General features: G+C 48.7%; 1 long non-coding RNA gene across 1 annotated transcript; it reads right to left on the bottom strand.

Moving 5' to 3' along the window:
* Positions 1-6,992: 6,992 nt before the first annotated feature.
* Positions 6,993-18,767, bottom strand: LOC119962953. The gene is made up of 3 exons (XR_005459995.1): positions 18,574-18,767; positions 17,749-17,917; positions 6,993-7,825 (listed from the first exon to the last, which is right to left on the bottom strand). It is a non-coding gene; the product is annotated as an uncharacterized LOC119962953 (long non-coding RNA).
* Positions 18,768-21,685: the final 2,918 nt, after the last annotated feature.

Genomic DNA, 21,685 nt, shown 5'->3' with positions numbered 1-21,685 from the left:
ATACGTGAGTTGTTATTGCCTCACCGACGGACCCATCCCTCTCATTGACCACATGTCCATTCTCCCACAGGTCCTCCAACCGACAGCGTCAGCCCATCCCGGGCGGCCCCCTCTCCTGATTCCAAGGAGAACACCTTGGAGTGGTGCTTTGAGGATGCAACTGTTATAGGTGCGACACAACTGTCATCCCCACCCTCCACAGTGCAGACACACGCACCTCGGTAGAACATATTAATGGACAGGCTTCTGGGCACAATCTGGTGAACACCACACCGCTGATGATGCACATCAGGCGGCATCAGGAATCCCCAGGCGAGACAGCAGTCGGGGGGCTGCTGGATCCCAGGACCCAGCTGGTTCCCAGCCTGATGCTGAGTACGTGGTGCAGATTGGGGCCTCACGGTAGCATGGTGGTTAGCATAAATGCTTCACAGCTCCAGGGTCCCAGGTTCGGTTCCCGGCTGGGTCACTGTCTGTGCGGAGTCTGCACGTCCTCCCCGTGTGTGCGTGGGTTTCCTCCGGGTGCTCCGGTTTCCTCCCACAGTCCAAAGATGTGCGGGTTAGGTGGATTGGCCATGCTAAATTGCCCGTAGTGTCCTAAAAAAGTAAGGTGGGGGGGGTGGTTGTTGGGTTACGGGTATAGGGTTGATACGTGGGTTTGAGTAGGGTGATCATTGCTCGGCACAACATCAAGGGTCGAAGGGCCTGTTCTGTGCTGTACTGTTCTATGTTCTATGTTCTATGTACTCGGAGCTGACAGAGATGATAGAGAGTGGCCGGGATATTCAGAGGGAGATGTCAGCGTCACTCCAGCAGATCGATGAGTGAAGGCATCGTGTGGCCGGTGACAGCCATGTCTGAGGGTCTCAGCAGAATATCCGCCTTGCTGTGGAATGTCACTCAGTACCAGACCAACCTTGATGAGGTTCTGCGGGACATGTTCCGCTCTCAGATGGGAATGACTGAGGTTCTGCAGAGCTTGTCCCAGTCACAGGTGGGCATAGGTGAGGCGCTGCAGAGCATGTTCCAGTCAGTGAGGAGCATCGCTGAGGGTGTCGACACAATGATGTGAAAAATGGGGAACCACCAGGTCTGGCAGAGCCAGATGGTGCAGGGGCAGCCGGGGTTCTAACCAGCTGCCCCTCCATCCCAAGGAGAAACCCAGGACCCAATGGGCACTGATTAGGAGGAGAGGGCGCTGAGTAGCAACCTGGACCCGTCCCATGGATTCCGTTGGTGGCCACCACCCCGCCCGAGATCCACCCATCAGATGAGGCTGCGTCTCACAGTCAGCACACGGGACACGGTGGCACAGCTGTCCATGTGGCGCCAACAAGTGGTGCCAGGACACTCCAGCCAGAGATCCCCCAGAGAATGCCCACCAGAGACATCGAGGGCCACGGGATGTGTAAGCAGCTGGCTGCCTCCACCTCAGATGTGCATCCTGGGGAAACACCAAGACGTAGTGATAGAGCTAAGAGGGCCCGCCACGTTGAGGATCACTGAGGGCACCGGGGTAGGGGGGTTGGGGGAGGGGGGGCAGCACCATTGAGGTTGGGGTATTTTACAGCGCATTAAACACCTTTTTGCACAACCATTATGATGCCTCTGTCACTTTCTTCTGCAATGCAGGCTGAACACCGGACCCTTTGTCCATCTTCAGACATCACCACCCACCCATACCACGTGGCCGCTCACCCACCCTTCGGCCGTGGAGCCGTGTCCCATCCCCTGGGTGTTTCTATGTTGGCTGCTTCATGTGTGGTGCTGCCTTCCACAATGTTCAAACAGTGTCCAGGCATCAAGGTGTGAATGGGATGATAGGCAATGCCATGCGACATGGCCTGCCCACCCAGGGGAATCCACTTGGCATGTGTGAAGTGCTCACTTAACTACAATTACCAATTCCCTATTAGCGATAGCCTTCAGCTTCCACAGTCAGAGGCCTTGGCAGTTGATGGGGGTTATGGTTGGTCACTCCGGTAGACAGGCAGGGACAGGGGTTGCCCCCGGAATGGGTACACATGATCCAGAAGGTGGCATGGTGGTGCCATGAGCGGTTGCCCTCCCAGTACATCACCCCCAACCCCCATGGCAACCAACCCATGCGGAGTGTCCTCCACCCCCATCCGAGGGTACCCCACCCCCCACCGAGCACTAGGGTGGAAAGCCCTGCACCCCCGGGCTCTTTCCCTGTGAGCAAAGATGGCCTCCTTCAATTAATTGTCCACCACCATTCACTATTGGATGTGGTGGGACATGAACAGTTTTGATTTAATCTGTTTGCTGTTGGATGGCTTAGCATTGTTTACAACATACTGCTTCCACTGTTTAACATGCATGCAGTCCTATGTTAGATCATCACTAGGTTGGCATCTTATTTTTGAGTATGACTGGTGCTGTTACTTGTAAGATTTGACTGGGTGACAGAGTGACCACATGAGTTGAGGAGTCACAAGTGGTTTAGTTTAAAGTGGTTTACTGAGAGGAACAGGTAAAATACAACACATAATCAGATTAAACACACAGCCCATGGTGGAAATGTTTAATGGTCCTGGATTGGACAGGCAGAATAGCCTTGTCTCTGCTTCTTTGTGTAACCATCTCTTACGAGCCCTTTGGTTGATCACGATGATAAGTCAACAACCCCAAAGAACCTCCTCCCTTCAACTACGCTTTATCCTTCTTGAATGCCTGTCTATATTTTTAGGAGCATGTGGGTGTCTCATGTCAATCACTCATTCAATTACAGAATCCCATTCAGTTGTCCAAATACCAGGGGACACCTCGCTAAGCCAGACGCCTCCTTTTCCAGTCTCCTCTTGACCAGCATGTCACCCCCTTGCTTATCTCATGTGAGAATATCTTGTTTGTTTATTTAGATAATTGGGCAGAACATTGAGGGCCGAAGGGCCTGCTCTGTGCTATACTATTCTATAAGGCTCCAAGCCCAAGAATGTCTAGATGAAAGCCTGTGCTTGAAGAAGCTATGTGACTGAGAAAATGACTTCCTGATGAACAATAGACAAGAGATTGTGTTGTGTGTTATCTTCAGTAGGGTTGAGAAGTTCCTTGAAATTGGGAGAGACAGAGAAAGAAATTAATTACTAAGAAACCACAGCTGAAATATTTCTTCTACCAGTATTATTTCTAATGATTCTATAATATTCTTTCTTACAGCTATATTTGTGGAATTAACGTTTTCTTACATCCTGCATGATTCCCACACTGCTTATTGAACTAAGGTTGGCTCCTTGGCTTGATGGTAATGGCAGACTGAGGGATATGCAGACCATGAGGTTCTTGAGGCTGAATATAATGTAAAACAGTTGTTACATGGGGCAGGATTCTCCCTTGCCTGGCGGGGCTGGCTGTACCAGTGCCGAGCAGTGGCGTGAATCCTCTGCACCTTCAGGGGCTAGGCCGGCGGAGGCAGGGTGGACGCTGTGCCAGCCGGCACCGAAGGGCTTGGTGCCATGCTAACTGGCACTGAAGGGCCTTGCCGGCTGGCGCAGTTGGCTGGCGTCATCCCAGCGCATGCACAGGTGGGGTTTTTCTCTGCGCCGGCCATGGAGGACCTTTACACCGGCCAGCGCGGAGGGAAAGAGTGCCCCATGGCACAGGCACGCCTGTGGATCAGTGGGCCCCAATCACAGGCCAGGCCACCATAAGCCGCCCCCCCCCCCCCCCCCCCCCCCCCCGGGCCAGATCCCCCCGCGTCCCATCGAGGACTCTGCAGGCCGCCCGCAGGTCCAGATCCCGCCAGTAAGGACCTGGTGTATTTTACACCGGCGGGACCCGCCGAAAACGGGCGGCCACTTGGCCCATCGCGGGCCGGAGAATCACCAGGGGGTCCACTGCCAACGGCCCCCGACTGGCATGGTGCAATTCCGGCCCCTGCCGAAAATCAGGCGCCGGAGAATCCGTGTCCAGGTAACTGTCCACCTCCCTGAAGCCTGGCAAATGGGCAGCATGGTAGCATGGTGGTTAGCATAAATGCTTCACAGCTCCAGGGTCCCAGGTTCAGTTCCCGGCTGGGTCACTGTCTGTGCGGAGTCTGCCACACATCCTCCCCGTGTGTGCGTGGGTTTCCTCCGGGTGCTCCGGTTTCCTCCCACAGTCCAAAGATGTGCGGGTTAGGTGGATTGGCCATGCTAAATTGCCCGTAGTGTCCTAAAAAGTAAGGTTAAGGTTAAGGGGGGGGGTTGTTGGGTTACGGGTATAGGGTGGATACGTGGGTTTGAGTAGGGTGATCATTGCTCGGCACAACATCTAGGGCCGAAGGGCCTGTTCTGTGCTGTACTGTTCTATGTTCTATGTTCTATGTAAGTGTGTATACCTTAGGCTAAAGTGCAACAACTCTGAGCTGAGGATGTTTGAGATAAAAACAAGTGCTTATTCCAGATGTGGCTGGCTAGAATTGTGATAGTCTCAACAAACCCACACATTCTGCTGTTGCAGCCCACCTGCACATGAGTGTGTTCAAGCTGTGAGATGTGAGTGTGAGGCTTGCAACAGTGCTGGGCGAGGTGAAATGCATTAATATTAGGTATGTGTCTTGATTGTGAGAGATTATTCAGTATGAGAAATGGGCTGTGGTGAGTTGAGGAGTTGCGGAGGCTAGTGGTGCAGTTGGTATTATAGCATTTGACCTTTGGAACAGAACATATCAATGAATTTGAAATTTTTAGATGTCACAATGAATCTGAAATGTACATTGAATAAAGGCACTTTATACATCTGTGAATTATTTCTTTATTTGTTTTTGCTGTATTCTAATCATTGATGAATATAAGCTATATCCAAATGGTTTGGATCTAATACTAGATGAAACAAAAGAGGACAGTAAACAGAATTAAGCAGATGTGTGAATTTAAAAAAAAGTTAACTTTTCCATTTCATCACCTTGGCATGTTTTCCAATGCCAAATTCATGAACTGGGTGGCCAAACTGCCTGTTTCATGAGCTGTGCAGGTAGGCTGCCCATTTCAAGAAATATGCAATTTGACTGGCTATTTCTTGAAATGGGCAGCTTCACAAATTGGGTGTTCACACGCAGCTTAGCGGGAACATGGCTAGCAGTTTCTATGTTGATGTGGAGATGCGGCGCTGGACTGGGGTGGGCATAGTAAGAAGTCTCACAACATCAGGTTATAGTCCAACAGGCTTATTTGAAATCACAAGCTTTGGTGCACTGCTCCTTCATCAGGTGAAGTTGAGGCAGGTTCACAGCATACACAGGAGAGACACTATTGTAAGATAAATACAGATTTGAATGTGAAGAATGGTTGGAATGCGAGTCTTTACAGGTAAACAAGTCTTTACAGGGACAGTGTGAGTTGAGTCAGGGATAATCTCGGGTAAAGACAGAAGCAAAGTACTAATTTAGTACCACTGCCATACCATACATGCAGGAAAGTCTTTCACGTAGGAGGTGGTGGATGCCTGGAACGCATTGCCGGTGGAGGTGGTGGAGGCAGTGTTTGAGATGTATCTTGATAGACACATAAATGGGTGGGAAATGGAGGGATAATAGATCATTTGGGCAATATGTAGTGGGCCTAAATAAGGAATCTGGGGGGCAATTTTCCGAGCCCCGTGCCGGGTCGGAGAATCGCCCCAATCGTGCCAAGACGCCCCGACACCGGCGCGCGATTCTCCGAGAGGTGGAGAATTGGCACCATTTGCGGCAGCCGCTGGAATCGGCGGGGCCGCTGATTCTCCAGCCCAGATGGGCCAAGCGGGCGTGCCGATACGACAGAGTCCCGCCGGCGCCATTCACCCCTGGTCGCTGCCGGCGGGAACTCTGCGCGAATGGTCGGCGGGCGGCCTGCGATCAGGGCCCACAGATCGGCGGGCCAGCCTCTCCCCCCCAGGCCTACTTTCTGGCATGGCCGGCCCCTGAACGCCGACGCCATGTTGAGTCAGGGCTGGCGTGCTAAAGAAGACCCCGCGCATGCGCAGGTTGGCGCGGCCCAACTGCGCATGCGCGGGTTGGCACGGTTGAAAGGAGGCTGAAGCGGCGTGAACCGCTCCAGCACCGTGCTGGCTCCCTGTGGGGGCCAGAATCGGTTGTACCCGGGCCCGGTTCGCGCCATCGTGAAACGCGACGGCGTTCACGATGGCGCGAACACTTGGGCTCCATATTGGAGAATCGCCCTCCTGGATTGGCACAGGCTCAGTGGGCCGAAGGGCCTTTTCCTGTGCTGTAATGTTCTTTGTTCTTTGATGCATTCACTGACCTTGACCAATTGTGTTAAATCACTGAACTCTTGCACCAATGCATTCAGGTCCACTGGATAGACTCCTGGCATAATCTCTATGGCTATTTTCCCCACCACCCACTGTTTCTTGACCATGTATCTGGAGGACCTCCTGGCATGCTATGGATAAAGGACATCTTTCCTCCACCAAGGTGTACTGTGCAGCATCTTAAGCCTATTTTCTCCCATGTTGTGCTATTCCTCACTGCTTCCCAGGTCAGGTTCACTTCCTGCGTGACTCCCAGAACCTCAATGTACCTACCCTTTAAGAGGTGCAGGATAACATTGAGTAGTGCTTGGATGTTGGGATTTTGGGCTCCCTGCTGATTTGTGCACCTGTGAATGAATAAACTATTCTAATGAACAGGCTGCACAAAGGGTGCATGTTGGCTTCATTTCAAACAATGGGCGTGGGTTAAATATGCATCGCAATGCTGGTATTCAATTTAGTCCCCTTCATTTATTATGCATAGTTTTGGATGAAGAAATCCATTTGAGTTTAACCTTCCAGAATACCAATCTTGCTATTTTCCTTTTGATGTCAACCTAAACAGGCTAAAGAACCTCCATTTATTTTCTCATTACCTATGGCAATCCAGCACTCCCTCTGTGTTGTGCTGCAATGTCAGGCTAGATTATATACTTAAATCCTGATGTGCAGTTTGAACCTTTAACCATCTAACCCAGAGGCAAGGACACCACCAATTAAGTCCAACCATCATCCATTTCTACTGTTGCAATGTAACAATATTTATTTGCTTCCTGCTAATTACCAGGGTGGTTTGAAAAAAGCTTTACTAAAATGCTAATGTTTACAGCTAGAGGTTTACAGTTACTGCTTCATATTTATGAATCTGAAAATATTCCCCCTTTTGAAGATCATTTTGACATAAGCCTTTCATCTTTCTCATTGGTCAGCTTCCAAATAGAAATAAAATCAACAATTCAATCATTAACATGCCTTAGAAAAATCACTGACTTCCAAAATACTTTTTAAAGAAACCTTGACTGACCCCACAAGCTACACACATACCGAGCTGGAAGTTTCAAGTTTATAGAAAAAAAGTTAATTTTCTGTAATGTTTCTGCATTAAGCTCTATGGAAAGCTGTTGTTGAACTCCTCCATGTTTCTTGACGCCACCCGTAGGTTTCTCATATGGTTTTCAGTACACAAAATATTTGTTTTGCACACTTATTAAGTTTCTGTCCCATAGAAGTCCTCATCTTAGTCTTCTGCAATTATAATTAATTAATATTTCACCTCACCATTTGGCGAGCTGGCTCCTGTCCTTACACCCAATTTGTCTTCTCAACTTGTGCTCACTATCTCATCATGTTCAGATGCTTCCTTCATCTTTGCCTTCAAAATACAGGTAGTGTCTGAACTAGTGGTTGCGAGTGGAAGATTGAGTGATGGTGTCTCTTCGTCTTCACCACCTTCTTCCTCTGATTGGAGAGGTTCAAATTCTTGGATAATGGGAGAGATGTCGATGTAAAACTGAGGTAGATGAAGGACGCTAACACCTGTGGAACTGCAATCCAGTCATCGCCCAGCCACTGCCTTGAGAGGAAGGAACAAAATTGTAAATGGAAAAAAACAATATTTATAATCACATGGTTTAAGTTATGCTTTCTTAGATTGAACATCAGTCTGTTAAATTAACCACAATGATTCGATACATGGATCGTCAAGCATTCAGTTACACACCACACAAATCAGAAAGACCGAATCAATGACCAGGCATATTACTGATCATTCTGTTGTCTCGAGGCTGCTCATGTGTTTTGCATTTGACTTCCTGTGACTCGAGTGCATGAGCTCTTCTCAGCTCTGCCCAGCTAAATTAAAAAATGATATCAGATATTCCTAGGGCATGTCATTATGATGAAATGCATTTCCAATCAATTTGGCAGCCAGCTCTACACATATATCTGCACAAGTCTGTCTACACGTGGTATCCTCCATGGGTATTAGAAGAACAAAAACTCACTATTGTTTCACAGAATGGAAAGCATGAATGTACAATTACTTTCAACATTGGGTACATTTCTGAGACAAATAATAAAAAAAGGATCAATAAACATAGTTGCAACGAGGAATCAGCAAGTTACAGTCACAGCTAAATAATTTATGGGTTAGTATGTGTGTATTACACGGAACATCTATCCAGGCTATCATTCCTACTGTGATAAATTCAGGGAAACGTTTTACCTTATAAAAAACTGCTTCTCAAAAAAATGAGGGGCGGGATTATCCGGCCCGATGCCGGAATTGGCAAATGCGACTGGGTGGAGAATCAGTTTTGCCGCTGAAATCATGGCGGGCACCAGTTTAATGCCAAACCACAATTCTCTGGTGCCTTAACAGCGGCATCAATGCGTTCCACTCCGCACGTACAGTGAATGGCATTGGCACATCATTAGGGGCCTGATCCGGTATTCTCTGGGACCGCTGCGATCCTCCACCTCCACTGCGGGAATTCCCGATGGCGAGATTCACTTGTACTTTTAAAAATCGAGAAATAGGCATTGTGGCTGTTGAGGGAGAGAGAGGAGGTAAGACATGGAGAGGCGCGACCGTGGGCTGCCGGACCTGACACTGGCCGGGCTGGCTGGGGTGGGGGGGTGACCCTGCAGGCCTGGGGGGGGGTGTGTGTGGTGACGGGGGGGGGGGGGGGGGGGGGGGGGGGATACACCGTGGGGCTGGGGTAACCCTCAGCAAGACAGGGGCAGTGTCCAGGCACAAACCACCAATGCTGCAGCCTGCAAGGCAGCCACCATGATGTGCACCCCACTGACCACCTACCTTGGCTCTCGTTCTGCAGAGTAACACTGACCCTATGGGTGTCCCACCTCCACACACCATCCCCCACTCTGCCACCCTCCCACCCCTGCCCCTCACCCTCTGCCATACCACCCCCCCAGCCGGCCGCCACCCACTGGCAGGGCATCATGTGGCCCACCCAAGGGCAACACCTACTGTAGCCCCGACAGGGAGGTGCTGGACAGGGGTCACGGAGTGTACGGCTGGCATGGATAGCGCCAGCAGACAATACCCTTGGCAGCAGAGACGGCGCCAGAGCCAGAGGCTGCCACGGTGCCTAGTACCGACGGGGCCACGGGTGCAGGAATGGGGGGGGGTACATGTGGGGGCAGAGACCCTTGTGCCAACCGGGGCCACCATGTAGCCCATTGGACCTGGTTGGGTATGGGGGTACGCACCATGCTAACATGTCGACCTTTCACCCCCAACAGACAATAGATAATAGAATCTGACAGCAATGGTTGCCTTCCTCCTCGCCACCCTGCCCGCTGCAACCCCCTCCGTGATACATACCTGCCGCACTACGGGGTGCGAATCCTAGGTTGTCAGTAACAGAGGTATGGTCCATGGGATGGAGGACAACCCACACTACGATGAGCTCTGGTGCTCCACATCGTTTGACGTCTGACTCCTGCCCACAGTAGCACTTTCCACCGTCCACCTGGGTGATCCCTGCATATGAGCTGACCAGTCCATCACACAGTCCTATCGGATCCCTGGGGTGATGGAGGTGGGGGGAGAGAAGATGGTTGGAACACTGGAGCGGTGAGCGCTGGCTGAATTGCACTCCCTGAGCCAACCCACTCCCAATGTCCGCCCATTCCCCGTTCCCCCCCTTCCCTCCCGCACCCCTCTGCGGCCAGCCCAGAGCAGCCCATCCCTCACACCCCTCTGACAGAGCACCGAGGCAGGTTGTAATATTGTGCACAGGTGTTTATTGTGAACTCATATAAACAGGGCTGTGCCCTAGCCCTTATTGCTAAACTATGCCCTGCACTGTGCCAACCTAACTGGTGTCTATTTTTCTGGCCTTACGAGCCCTAACTCTATGCCTAGGTGGATCCCCAGATCACGAGTGGAGGCGGCCTGCTATAACTCCTGCCCCGTGACAATGATCCCCGTTGACCCATGTCTCCTGAGGTAACCAGGCCCGGCTGTTGCTTGGGTGTCCCAGGTGGCATGATGCCACCCTGTTCTGCCTGCTGCCCACCAGATTCAACATGGACAGGAGGGTGGAAGTCGGTGGTGCTGCAGTGTTCTGGCACCTCCCCTGTGGGAGTCACTGGCATGGGCCCTATCACTCCTTCCTCCCACAGGTGCCTGATGCCCCCGGGCTACTCCATGGGACGAGGGTGCGAGGGGAGCTAACCCCTGAGGCCGTTTGGTCCGGCGGTCCCCCTCCAGTCTTCTTGCACTCCCGGCGGTTATGGATGGCCTTCTCTGATCGGAGGTGTGCGTAGAACCAGGAAACACAGTGTTAGGCAGTCCGACCAATGCAGCCCCGGGGGTAGGTAGCTGGTGGCTTCAGTGGCCAGGGCACCCGACCATGGCGGCTGGTATGGGTGCCGGCACATGGTGCAAGGCGGAGGTTTGTCTGCTCTCACTACTGTTAAGGGTTAGGGTTACAGGGATGTGCTATGAGGGTTAGTGCCTGGGACAAGGTGCTGCCTACTCATCCTGGCCACCCCGTGGAGGTCGTTCAGTCTCTTCCGGCAATGCTGGAGGTCTGGATAGTGTTGCTGATGGCACTTTCGGCGTCTGCCACCTGTGCTCAGGCATGGCGAACAGAAACGGCTGACAGCCTCTTTCACGGGGTACAGTGTCGTCTGTCCCTCTTCCACAGCGTCCAACAGAGTATTGAGCTCGGTGCCGCTCTCCTCGCTGCCATCTTGTTGGCTGGGATGGTGTGTGTGGGGAGTGAAGTGTATTTATGCAGCTACAGCTTGTCAGCTTCTTGAGCGTCAATCACAAACACAGCGAATCCGGCATTGTTTCTCATTGGAATCGCTTGTCTTCCTTGTTGCACTGATGATAGCCCCTTCATGGTTGTTGAATCAGTTCAGGTGCGGTGCCAGTTTTGCTGCTAGAGAACTTCATTAATCCTGTGGAGGCATTAAGCCTTACTCTAACTTTTTTTTGTTTTTTTTATAAATTTAGATTACCCAATTATTTTTTCCAATTAAGGGGCAATTTAGCGTGGCCAATCCACCTAGACTCCACATTTTTGGGTTGTGGGGGCGAAACCCACGCAGACACGGGGAGAATGTGCAAACTCCACACGGACAGTGACCCAGAGCCGGGATCGAACCTAGGACCTCAGCGCCGTGAGGCAGTTGTGCTAACCACTAGGCCACTGTGCTGCCCTTGCCTTACTCTAATGTGAAGATTCCCAAGGACCTGAGGCTTTGGGATTCAATCCCTTTGCCTTGGGGACCTTGGGTGAGCGCCATTTGGTACTGGTCCCCACAAACAAGGACCAGATGGAATGGTACTTGCGGGGATCTCCAAGGGGATCGGAGGCACCCAGCTTTTGGGCAGGGTGGTGCCCTGGCACTGCTAGTGCCACCTGGGTACCCTTGCAGTGCCAGCCTGGCACCCTAGCAGTGCCACCTGGGAGTCAGCCAAGCACTGCCAAGGTGCCCAGGTGACACTGCCAACAGGCAGGGGTACTGCAATGTTGGCACTGCCAAGTTGGCATTTTTTGCATGTGCATGATCAGGCTGGAATTTCTGGGTGTTGGGGTGTGCGCAGGGTGGGTTGCTGGGTGGGGGCGGGGATTGTTTTAGGTGTCTTGGAGATCGGGATGCCATTTTTAAATGGAGTCCCGATTTCTCGCTACAACGGAGAGTTCTGGCGAGCGGAACTCCCCGTTGTAAAAAATGGGGCTATGTGCAGCTCGGCTGCATGTTCCCCGTTTAGGCCCCTTATTCAAAGCGAGTTGCATTGGATAGCTATGTGTTTCTCGGCGAATGCCAGGAAACACGTGGCTAAACGCGCTCGCTCGGGTACTTTGTTTCCTTTTGGGAAGTTTACGCCCCATGATTCATGTAAAGTAGGACACAGATGAAGGGTGGAATTCTCCCCCCAATATGTCTAATTGTCGTCTCCGGTGGGAAATACGGCATAATTCTCACCGGGTCGGTCGGCACCATCCAGATCATAATTCACCCTCACTTAAACATTTGTTTGGAGGTTGGGGTGATTTGTGCCGTGAATGAGGTGTGTAGGACCTAAAGGCACTGGCTGGCAAGCCTGGCTCCTCAGAGATTAAGGCACCGATTTCAAACTTGAGGCAACTGAACAGAAATTGCACGCCCTCCCCCATCATCACCGACAAAAACCCTCCCCCAATGTCTGTCATCAACGCCCTCCCCATCAAGTGTGGTTCACCCCACTGTGGTGTCGCCAAAGGCCCCCCCCTTCAGGGGCCCCCTCGGCCCCTCACTCCCATTCGGCCGCCCATCCACACCAAACCTATTGGCAGTATTAACCTGGTGTGGTCATCACATCTGGTCTTCATTTTTGGAGACCAGTAATGATTCCCACTGGTTTCACATTGCACTGATTGGTAGGGGAATTGAAGGGCCCCGGTGTAATCTGACTATGTATATGGATATTTAAATACATTAATCTGATTCAGACCCTCACTGGGCTGAACCAGATTATGTTTCCAGCCTCATTAAAACCCATTTGCATTTATTTACATCCAGCACCAGATTACATCATGGACCTCATTCACTCCGTCAGTGGGGAGACAGAGCATCACGTTTGGATCGGCACCCACACCATTCCCAATTTTCCCCCGATGCCCGATTCTCCGTCCCATCGGAAATCCCATTCTGGGCATCCCAGGTCGGAGAATCCCTCCCACTATCTTTGATCCCTGATTTGGACTCACACCAGCTAATCCTGGGGCAGGACTTTAGCTACATATTGGATCCTTGATTGGATGAATCAAGGCCAAAGGCTTTGGGGGTGGCAGGGTTATTTTGTGGCTTTATGAAGCAGATGGGGGCAGCAGACTAGTGGAGATTTTTACACCCAGGTCAGAAAGATTTTTCTTTCTTTTCTCAGGTATGTCAAGAATACTCTAGGATCGATTTCTTTGTGGTAGGTAGGTCCTTGCTGCCGGGGTGATGGGGGCAGTGTATTCAGCGATAGTGATTCTGTAAGAGGGTTCTGTGAGAGGGTTTCCTCCGTCATTGAGGAGCATCTGGGGTTTAACAGTAGTGAGGAGATTTCGCCTTCCACATTGTGGGACGCATTGAAGGTGATTATTATTGGGGGGGAGATAACTTTTTACAAGGCACATTAGGAGAGGAGTGAAAGGGTGGAGAGGCAGATGTTGGTGGATGCCACCTTGGAGGTGGATTGCCAATACTTGGTTAGGTAAGACACCGGAACTACTGGCAAGTCGAAAGAATTGCAGTTGGAACTTGGGCTGCTTTTGATGGATAGGGTGGTATGTCAGCTGCAACGTTCAAGGGGGGCTTTTTATGAGCACGGGGAGAAGGCTGGTCACTTGCTGGCACACCAGCTAAGGCGACAGGGTGGCTTGTAGGGAGATAGTGCAGGTAAAGTACTTGGATGGCAGGTTGGTCCTTTCACCAGCCAAGTTTAATGAGGCTTTTGAGGTATTTTTACCGTGACCATTTGATAGAGATCAGATTTTGTCGTTAGCTATAGATAATATAGGTAAAAGGTTACAAGTCGGTGCCTCCGAAAAATGGGTTGTCAATGGAGTTCTAGGATAGATTGTCTATCCCGGTTGTGGAGCAGGAGAGAAGGGAGGAACTGGAGTCCCCACTGACCTCAGAGGAAGCTTTGAAATGCCTGGGTTTGACGTAGTTGGGTAAGAGTCAGGGTCCAGACGGTTTCCCGGTTGAATTTTACAAGTTGTTTGTGGGACAGCTGGCCCCATTGCTGTTAGAAATGTTAAAGGATTCTATGTCTCGGGGGAAGTTGCCGGCCACATTGGTACAGGCGTCAATTTCATTGATCTTAAAGGAGGATAAGGATTTGGCAAGGATTCGGAATCTGTGGGTCGTATTTCTTTACTGAATACAGATGTTGTTGGCGAAGGTCTTGGTTATTCGCTTGGAGTCCTGCCTCCCAGGAGTTATTTCAGATGAGCAAACAGGGTTTTTTAAGGGTAGGCATTTATTGGCCAATGTTCAGAGACTGCTTAATGTTGTTTTGTCCCCCCTCTCCGGTCCCTGAGCCGGAGATGATTATTTAATTGGATGGGGAAAAGGCATTTGATAGGGTGGAATGGGACTATTTGTTTGAGATCATTGGGAGGTTTGGCTTTGGGCATAGATTTATAGCTTGGATCCAGCTCTTATATAGGACCTCCACCATGAGCGTTCATACGGATGCTTTGAGTTCAAAGTATTCCCACTTGATGAGAGGCTTGAGACACGGGTGTCCATTGTCCCCGCTATTGTTTGCCTGAGCAATTGAGCTTCTGGCCACAGTATTGAAGTCATCCACAAAGTGGAGGGGGATAGAGAGTGGGGGTAGGGAGCATAGGGTGTCATTGCATGCCGACGATTTGTTGCATTTGATGGACCCTCTCGCCAGTGTAGAGGAGATTATGAAGCTGCTTGGGAGGTTTGTCTCCTTCTTGGGGAATAAATTGAACTTTGGCAAAAGTGAATGATTTCTGATGAATCTCCCAGGGAGGGGAGCCGATCTGGAGAGGTTGCCTTTTCATCTAGCGAAGGCCAGCTTTCATTATCTGGGAATCTGGGTGGCCCATCATTGGGCCTTGCACCATAAACTAAATTTTGGGGTTCAAGTCACTGTGGTGAAGGCTGATCTGGAGAAGTGGGGAAACCTCCTGCTGACCTTGGCGGATAGGGTTTAGTTCCATAAAGATGAGTCTGCTCCCAAGGTTTCTCTTTTTGTTTCAGTACCTTCCAGTTTTCCTTCCTAAATTGTTCTTTATGAAAGTCAGTAAATTGATATCTTCTTTTATTTGGATTTTCAGGGTGTTTTGCAAAGGAATAGGTAGTCGGGGGCCCTGGCTTTGCCGATGCATTATTTTGTTATTGGGTGGCGAATATTGAGAAGGTGTGGTAGTGGTACAGGAGTCGGGATGAGAGGAGTGCCTGGAGAAGTTCCAGTAGAGGTTCCCGTTTGAGACTCTTGGTTACGGCTCCTCGTCCATTCTCTCCGGCAAAGTAGACTTCCAGTCCGGTGGTGGTGGTCATCTTTAGAATATGGATACAGTTTACGCATCATTTTAGCTGGGTAATATGTTGTTGTTGACCCCAATCTGTGAAAATCATTATTTTGTACCGGCAGTCTTGGACTCGTCATTTGGGACATGGAGGGAGGAGAGGCTGGAGTGGTTTTGTTTATAAATGGGAAATTTGCTGATTTTGAGGAATGGTTCAGCAAGTACCAGCTTCCAAGAGCTAGCCTGTTTCGTTATTATCAGGTATGTGTCTTTGTATACAAGGAGACGTCTTCCTTCCCCTTGGCACCCTTGTCGTCATTGATGGATGGGGATCTTTCAGTGTTTGATGTAGGGGTAGGGAAGATGTCAGACATTTATAGTCAGCTTGTGTTGATGGAAGAAGTTCCACTGGATGAGGTCAAGAGGAAGTGGGAGAGGAAGCTGGACCAAGTGTTTGAGGGTGGGGGTTATGGAGTGAGGCCCTACGCAGAGTCAACTCCACCTCCTCGTGCACTAGGCTCAGCCTGAATCAATTTAAGGTGGTTCACGGGGCACATCTGACCAGGGCATGGATGAGTAGGTTCTTCTTGGAAGTAGATCGGTGCAAGCGGTGTTCTAGGGGTGCAGTGCGTCATACGCACATATTCTGGTCTTGTTTGCAGCTTATGTGTTTTTGGGTCTCCTTCTTCAGCACCATGTCGGGAATTCTTGGGGTTGAGTTGGAACCTTGCCCTTTGGTGGCTACCTTTGGGGTTTCAGATTTACCGGAGTTGTAGACGGGGGCGAAGGCAGATGTCCTTGTAATGCCTCATTAATAGCTCAAGGGTGAGTTCTGTTTGGATGGAGGTTTTTGGTCCTGCTCAGTGCCCGAGTGTGGTTAAGTGACCGGATGGAGTTCTTACATTTAGAAAAAGTTTATCTCGAGCGAGTCGATGGAGGGATTCTATCTGAGGTGGCAGCCGTTCATTTACGACTTCAGGGAACTGGTCACCATCAGATGTTCGTTTATTTTTTGTTCTTTTGGGTTTGGTTTTGGGGAGTGAAGGGTTGAAATATTGTAACTGTTGTATGAAGATGGTTGTGAATGTGCTATATTGGAAAAACTTCTCTAAATAATTAAATGTTCAGTTTTTTGAGTCTTTGAAGTTACCTCAGACCTTCTGGAACTCAATCTTAGCTTTATGCTTGACCTCTGCATTGTTTTCAGTATTTAACTTGGATATAAGACACAAGTCATGGGGCTGGCTTCTTTGGCCGTACCTGCCACGGATGAGACGGGGACCATGTAAAGATCAGTTGACATTGGGCGGGAAATTCCAGTCGGCGGGCGGGGCCAAAGAATCCTGCCCATGAACTAACTGGAGCATCGTATAGCTTTCCCTGACTTAAACTCTACGTCTTGGTTGTATAATTCAACGTTTATTCATATTTTCTTTACGTTATCATAATATATTCACTATCAAGTTGATTAGGCCTTTTCCAACTTCATCCTTAGCTATTCTAAACTATGAAATAGTTTATACTGGCCTGTATTAAATTTAATCTTCTCATGACCACCTCAGGTCTTCCCTGCATTGTATTGTCTGCCAATTTGATCAATTTGTATTTAGCTTCTGTAATATCCTGCCAGACGGGCGACCACCAGATGGATTAACGAATGAACAATTTTTAAAGTAAGTAACTATGTACAGAGAATAAGATAAAAGCTACCCTGTCCCAAGACCCCAAACTCCTAACTGACTGGGAATCCGCTGTCCGCCCCAGGGCTCGAGTGCTCCGGATCCATAGGCCGATTGGGTCACACAACCGTCCGGGGACTCTCCCCACAGTTTCTGAATCCAAGTCACTGATGCCTGCCTTTCTTGCAAAACTTTGTCAAATGCTCGAGATAAACTAAAGGTTGTACTTTCTACAGTCTGTTTTGGATTAGAACAGGATAAGATTTGCTGAGAATCTCTGTTGTTGAATAGCCCCAGGTGCAGATATTGTCCAGGATATCACATGAGAATAAACCACTTTCATGACTTAGAAAGGCACTACTGGTTTGAGAAGTCTTTTACGATAGGGAGAGAGTTCATCAGCATCAGACTGCGTGAAATCTCATTCATTAAATTTTAAAATCCGGCCACTCATAGAACAGCTAATTTCCTGGAGGTGCTAGCCTTCGAGGTGCTAACTTAATAGATTCTTTAATGTTGGTTTGGACTTGCTCATTTCCATATTATTTCCTGCTTTCTATCTTGTTTCCCTTTTTTCCACTCCATTCATTCTGCAAAACACTGGAGTTACCTTCTGCTTCAGGTATCATTCACATCATTTTTAAAGAGCAGTTGCCTCACTTTCCGTTTTAGTGCATTTCATCATGCCACTGTGTTGAACCTGTCTTAATGTTCTTTGAAAATAATCAAATATATCGGTAAGAAAACCGATCACTTAATAACACAGTGATAAAATTACTGTGAGGTAGCCTACTAACCTTGTGAGAGGAATTGGTGGAAATACGTTGTCACAACATGGAAAATCTACCCATTAGAATTAACGTGAGAGGAATTCCACTTCTTTATTTGGAGCGAAAACTCCATTCCCAAGCAGAAATGGATCCAATGTGGAGCTGCTATTAGTGCTTCGTGGAAGAGCCTAAGGATCTAGACAAATAGGATTGTGATGTTAAAGATTAACTGCAGTGATGACTATGGACAGAAACTAGTCAGCTACATAATCTGTCAGTCTATCCACCTCTATTGAAATTTCAGGTGGTAAAATGTTTTCTCATTTGAAAAAAAATTGCATATAATAATCACCAGGGTTAAAAGCACTCAGAATTATGAAATAATTATTAAATAATTGCTTAGTAAAAGTGTGCAAGTCTCATTATGAAATCCACTACCTGTTAGAAAATGCTAATTGCACAAATGACTAATTTTTGTAACTGTGTTGTTGAAGAAGCTGTATTCTTTATTGTGCCACAGCTCAGCAGAGATCAAATTGGTCTTGAACCAGGGTGATCGGATCTCCCAGGATTTACAGTAGTAAAATGCAAAATAATAATTCTCCACCTGCCATATTGTTTAAACTGAACTCCATATGACTTTCATAGCAAAATGCTGGAGTTAATTATGCATAAACTACCAAGTTGATTGGTCAACTGCTTCCTAAAACTGCTGTTGTAGCTTGGCTGACATTCAAATTTCTCTTTGGCATTGTGTAGTCGGAAACTGGCTATTGAAAATAAACTAACAATTGGAAAATTGACAGATATATTCAATGACAGCTACACTGAACATAAGACAATTGTACTTACCTCGCGGTTAATTGTTGGTGAAGGTCAGTGCTGTTCTGCAGCTGGATGGACAGAGTGCCCCTGTCCCCATACCAGCTCCCACTGCCCATGGTGGCAGCAATTTACATTGAAAGTGAAGGCAGTGCTGCTCTCTGCCGTGCAGTTTGAAACCACTTTGATGAAGGCAGTGCTTGAGTGGTGGGACTTAACAGTTAATACTTGTGGTTTCCTGGCAGCTATGCTGTCAATAATACATTCATAATGCAAGCCGGATGTAAAACATGTTTCTTAATTTCAAGCACAAAATCTGCTTAAGGCATGGGTATTAAGCTGACGCCTGAGATGAGTCTCATGATTCTGTAAGCCAATAAATCAGGGAGGTTTTATTTCCAAGAAATAATTGCAGTAAATAGCACAGTATGGGGGGGAGAGGGGGGGGGGGGGGGGGGGGGGGGAGATTGAGGCTTATCGATGTCACACTGAAAAAAAAGTTTGAACTATACTATGTGTGAAAACTGACCACATAATGTGGGTTGTCCCCATTGCTGCTGATGTGCCTGTGCTAGTTGCTGTGTATATCTGGTTATTAAATCCAGTCAGAACACAATGCCCAAAATATGTATTAAATATGAGGGTTAAATCTCATTGGAATAAATCAGCAATATTTTCTGTTTTTATTGAATATGTGCTGGAGGGTGAGTTTAATATTCACATTTGGTTATAGTGATAAAAGTATTCCTTTATTTTATTTTTACAAAATTATTTCACAGGATGTGGGCATTGCTGGCTAGGCCAGCATTTATTGCTCATACCTAATTGTCCTAGAGCCGCCTTGAATTGCTGCAATCCATGTGTTGAAGGTACACCCACTGTGGTCTTATTTATATTATAGGTGTGAATCTATTCCATTATCTTTCCCAATACCATAAAATATGAGGCTTTTAAAATCATGCAAACAATTTGTGATGTACTAAAACTGTGGGCTTTTATTAATTTTGTTTTAATGCTCTAACAATTTTAATATTAATAAAAACTTGCATTTAAACAAATGGAAATAAGAGGTTTCTGAGCTTGAGCTCTGTGGAGAGATTCAATAATAATTGCTGCCACATGAAGAGGCTGTTACAGTGATTTTCTTTTTTAGCATTCTGCCTCTGCACACTGCTAACTTTTTCCCAGGCAACCTGAAGCTGATGGTCATGGATGGAAAGTCTAATGGTAAGTATCAGACCGTGCGCGACCCTAAACCGCCAACCGCGACCCCAGTCTATCCCCTGGCCATCCCCCACCAGTCACCCCAGCGCAAGTGAAGCTTCCCTCGGCCAGCGCAGTGATCCTGTCCAAGTGTGGTGGCACTTGACACAGTTTACAGCCATCACGCCAGGTTCCTGCACGGTTGGGATGACACGTGGCCCGCGCCATCGGGAACATGGCCTATTGGGGATGGAGCATCGCGGGTGAGCCGATTGATGACATGCCAACGCCATTGAAAAGGTGCGCGGCGTGCGTCACGATGACGCCAGTTTGGAGGCGGCGGAGCATGGCAGACTAGCGTCAAACTGGCGCTGGCCCCGATTTTGGTGTGGGAATCCGTTCTCCGCCCGACCGCCAAATACGATTTCGGCGTCGGGCAATGGAGAATCCAGCCCAATATATTTTGCACCTTGAATAAATAACGAAGATGGATTCTGAAAGGAGAGAATCTCTATATTTCTAGTTTTTCTTTATTCTTTCCTGGGACCTGGGCTTCACTAGCAAGGCCAGTATTTGTTGCCCATGCCAAATTGCCCATGAACTGAGTGGCTTGAAAGGCCATTTCAGAGGGCAATTAATAGTCAACCACATTGCTGTGGGTCTGGAGTCACATATAGGCCAGATTAGGTAAGGACAGTGAGTTTCCTTCCCTAAAGGACATTATTAAACCAGATGAGTTTTAGCAACAATCAACAATGATTGATAATAGGACTTTAAACTAACAGGGTGCTGGTGGGATGGGTGGGCTGAAGGTTGAGAGGAAGGGAGATTGAGAAATCCAAAGAGGAAAGTTGAGGCAACAGTAATGTTTGCCTGTAGGCAAAGATGGCTACTCACCTTCTTGGCTCCCCACAGAAGCCAGCAGGATCACGTTTTAAAAAGGAGTACTAATTGGTGCCACCGTGACCACCTGCTTTTGGGGGGGGGGGGGGGGGGGGGGGGGGGGATGAATCACAGGAGGCCGTTGGATATGGGGTGGTTCTCGTCAATTGTATGGAAATAGGGCTTAAGTGGTGATAAATGGTTTCTTGCCACGCTACAGCGAGATCCCGATTTCCCCTCCGGGAGTGGGCCAATTGCATCGCAAACTGTTTGGCACCTGGCGTGGTTCTTGTTTCAGCCTCTCCAGCTATTCACTGACCTCACTCGAGCAAGAGCATAACGAAATGTATAGATTCTCTCAATATAATTAAATGTCACTCTTTTTTAAAAGCAGAGAAGCATTAAACTTTTTGTCGAAATATCTCTGCGGCACACAATACAGACTTAAAACATACATCTATTGTCTCAAATTTATTAATATCATTGGAATGTATTTAAAAACTCTTTCAACACAAGGGGAGAGATTTTCCTGGCTCATTCACCGTATTGTTGGGCAATGTCCGCCATGATGACCATGCCGGGGGCACAGAGGTGAATATGGGCCCGGGTGGTGAGGGGCAAGGCTGGGAAGTGGCAGGTTCTCTAGGGAACCCCGTTTCTGGGGAGAGTGGGGAGGGAGGGGGGGCATGGTGGAGGGTGGGTGGGAGTTGTGACAGCATGGCCAAGGGTGGGGAGGGACGGACCCTGAAAACGAGGGGGCTGCCCCGATGCTGGTAAAGATGGTTGGGGCCTCTGTGTTTAATGTCTGTTGGGTGTCCTGATATTTGGGATTGGGGAGGGGTCTGGTAACTTCACCTTGAGATTGGGAAGTCCCAATCTCTGAAACACAGCTTTGTCTGTGAGTTTAGGCTCCATGTACGCCCACCCCCACTCTGGCAGTGTAATCCTCACCAGTCCTCTGGACTTGGTTATGCCTCAGTTGCTAGAAGGAATGTCTGCTGCACTCCTCAGATTTCAAGGCTCCGTGGAGGAATCCATCCACCTGCTAATGAGGTGA

Source organism: Scyliorhinus canicula, chromosome 3 (genome assembly GCF_902713615.1).
Source record: "Scyliorhinus canicula chromosome 3, sScyCan1.1, whole genome shotgun sequence".
Lineage (NCBI taxonomy): Eukaryota > Metazoa > Chordata > Chondrichthyes > Carcharhiniformes > Scyliorhinidae > Scyliorhinus > Scyliorhinus canicula.
Note: the sequence above shows the minus strand (reverse complement) of the source record. Positions and strands in the feature narration are given on the sequence as shown.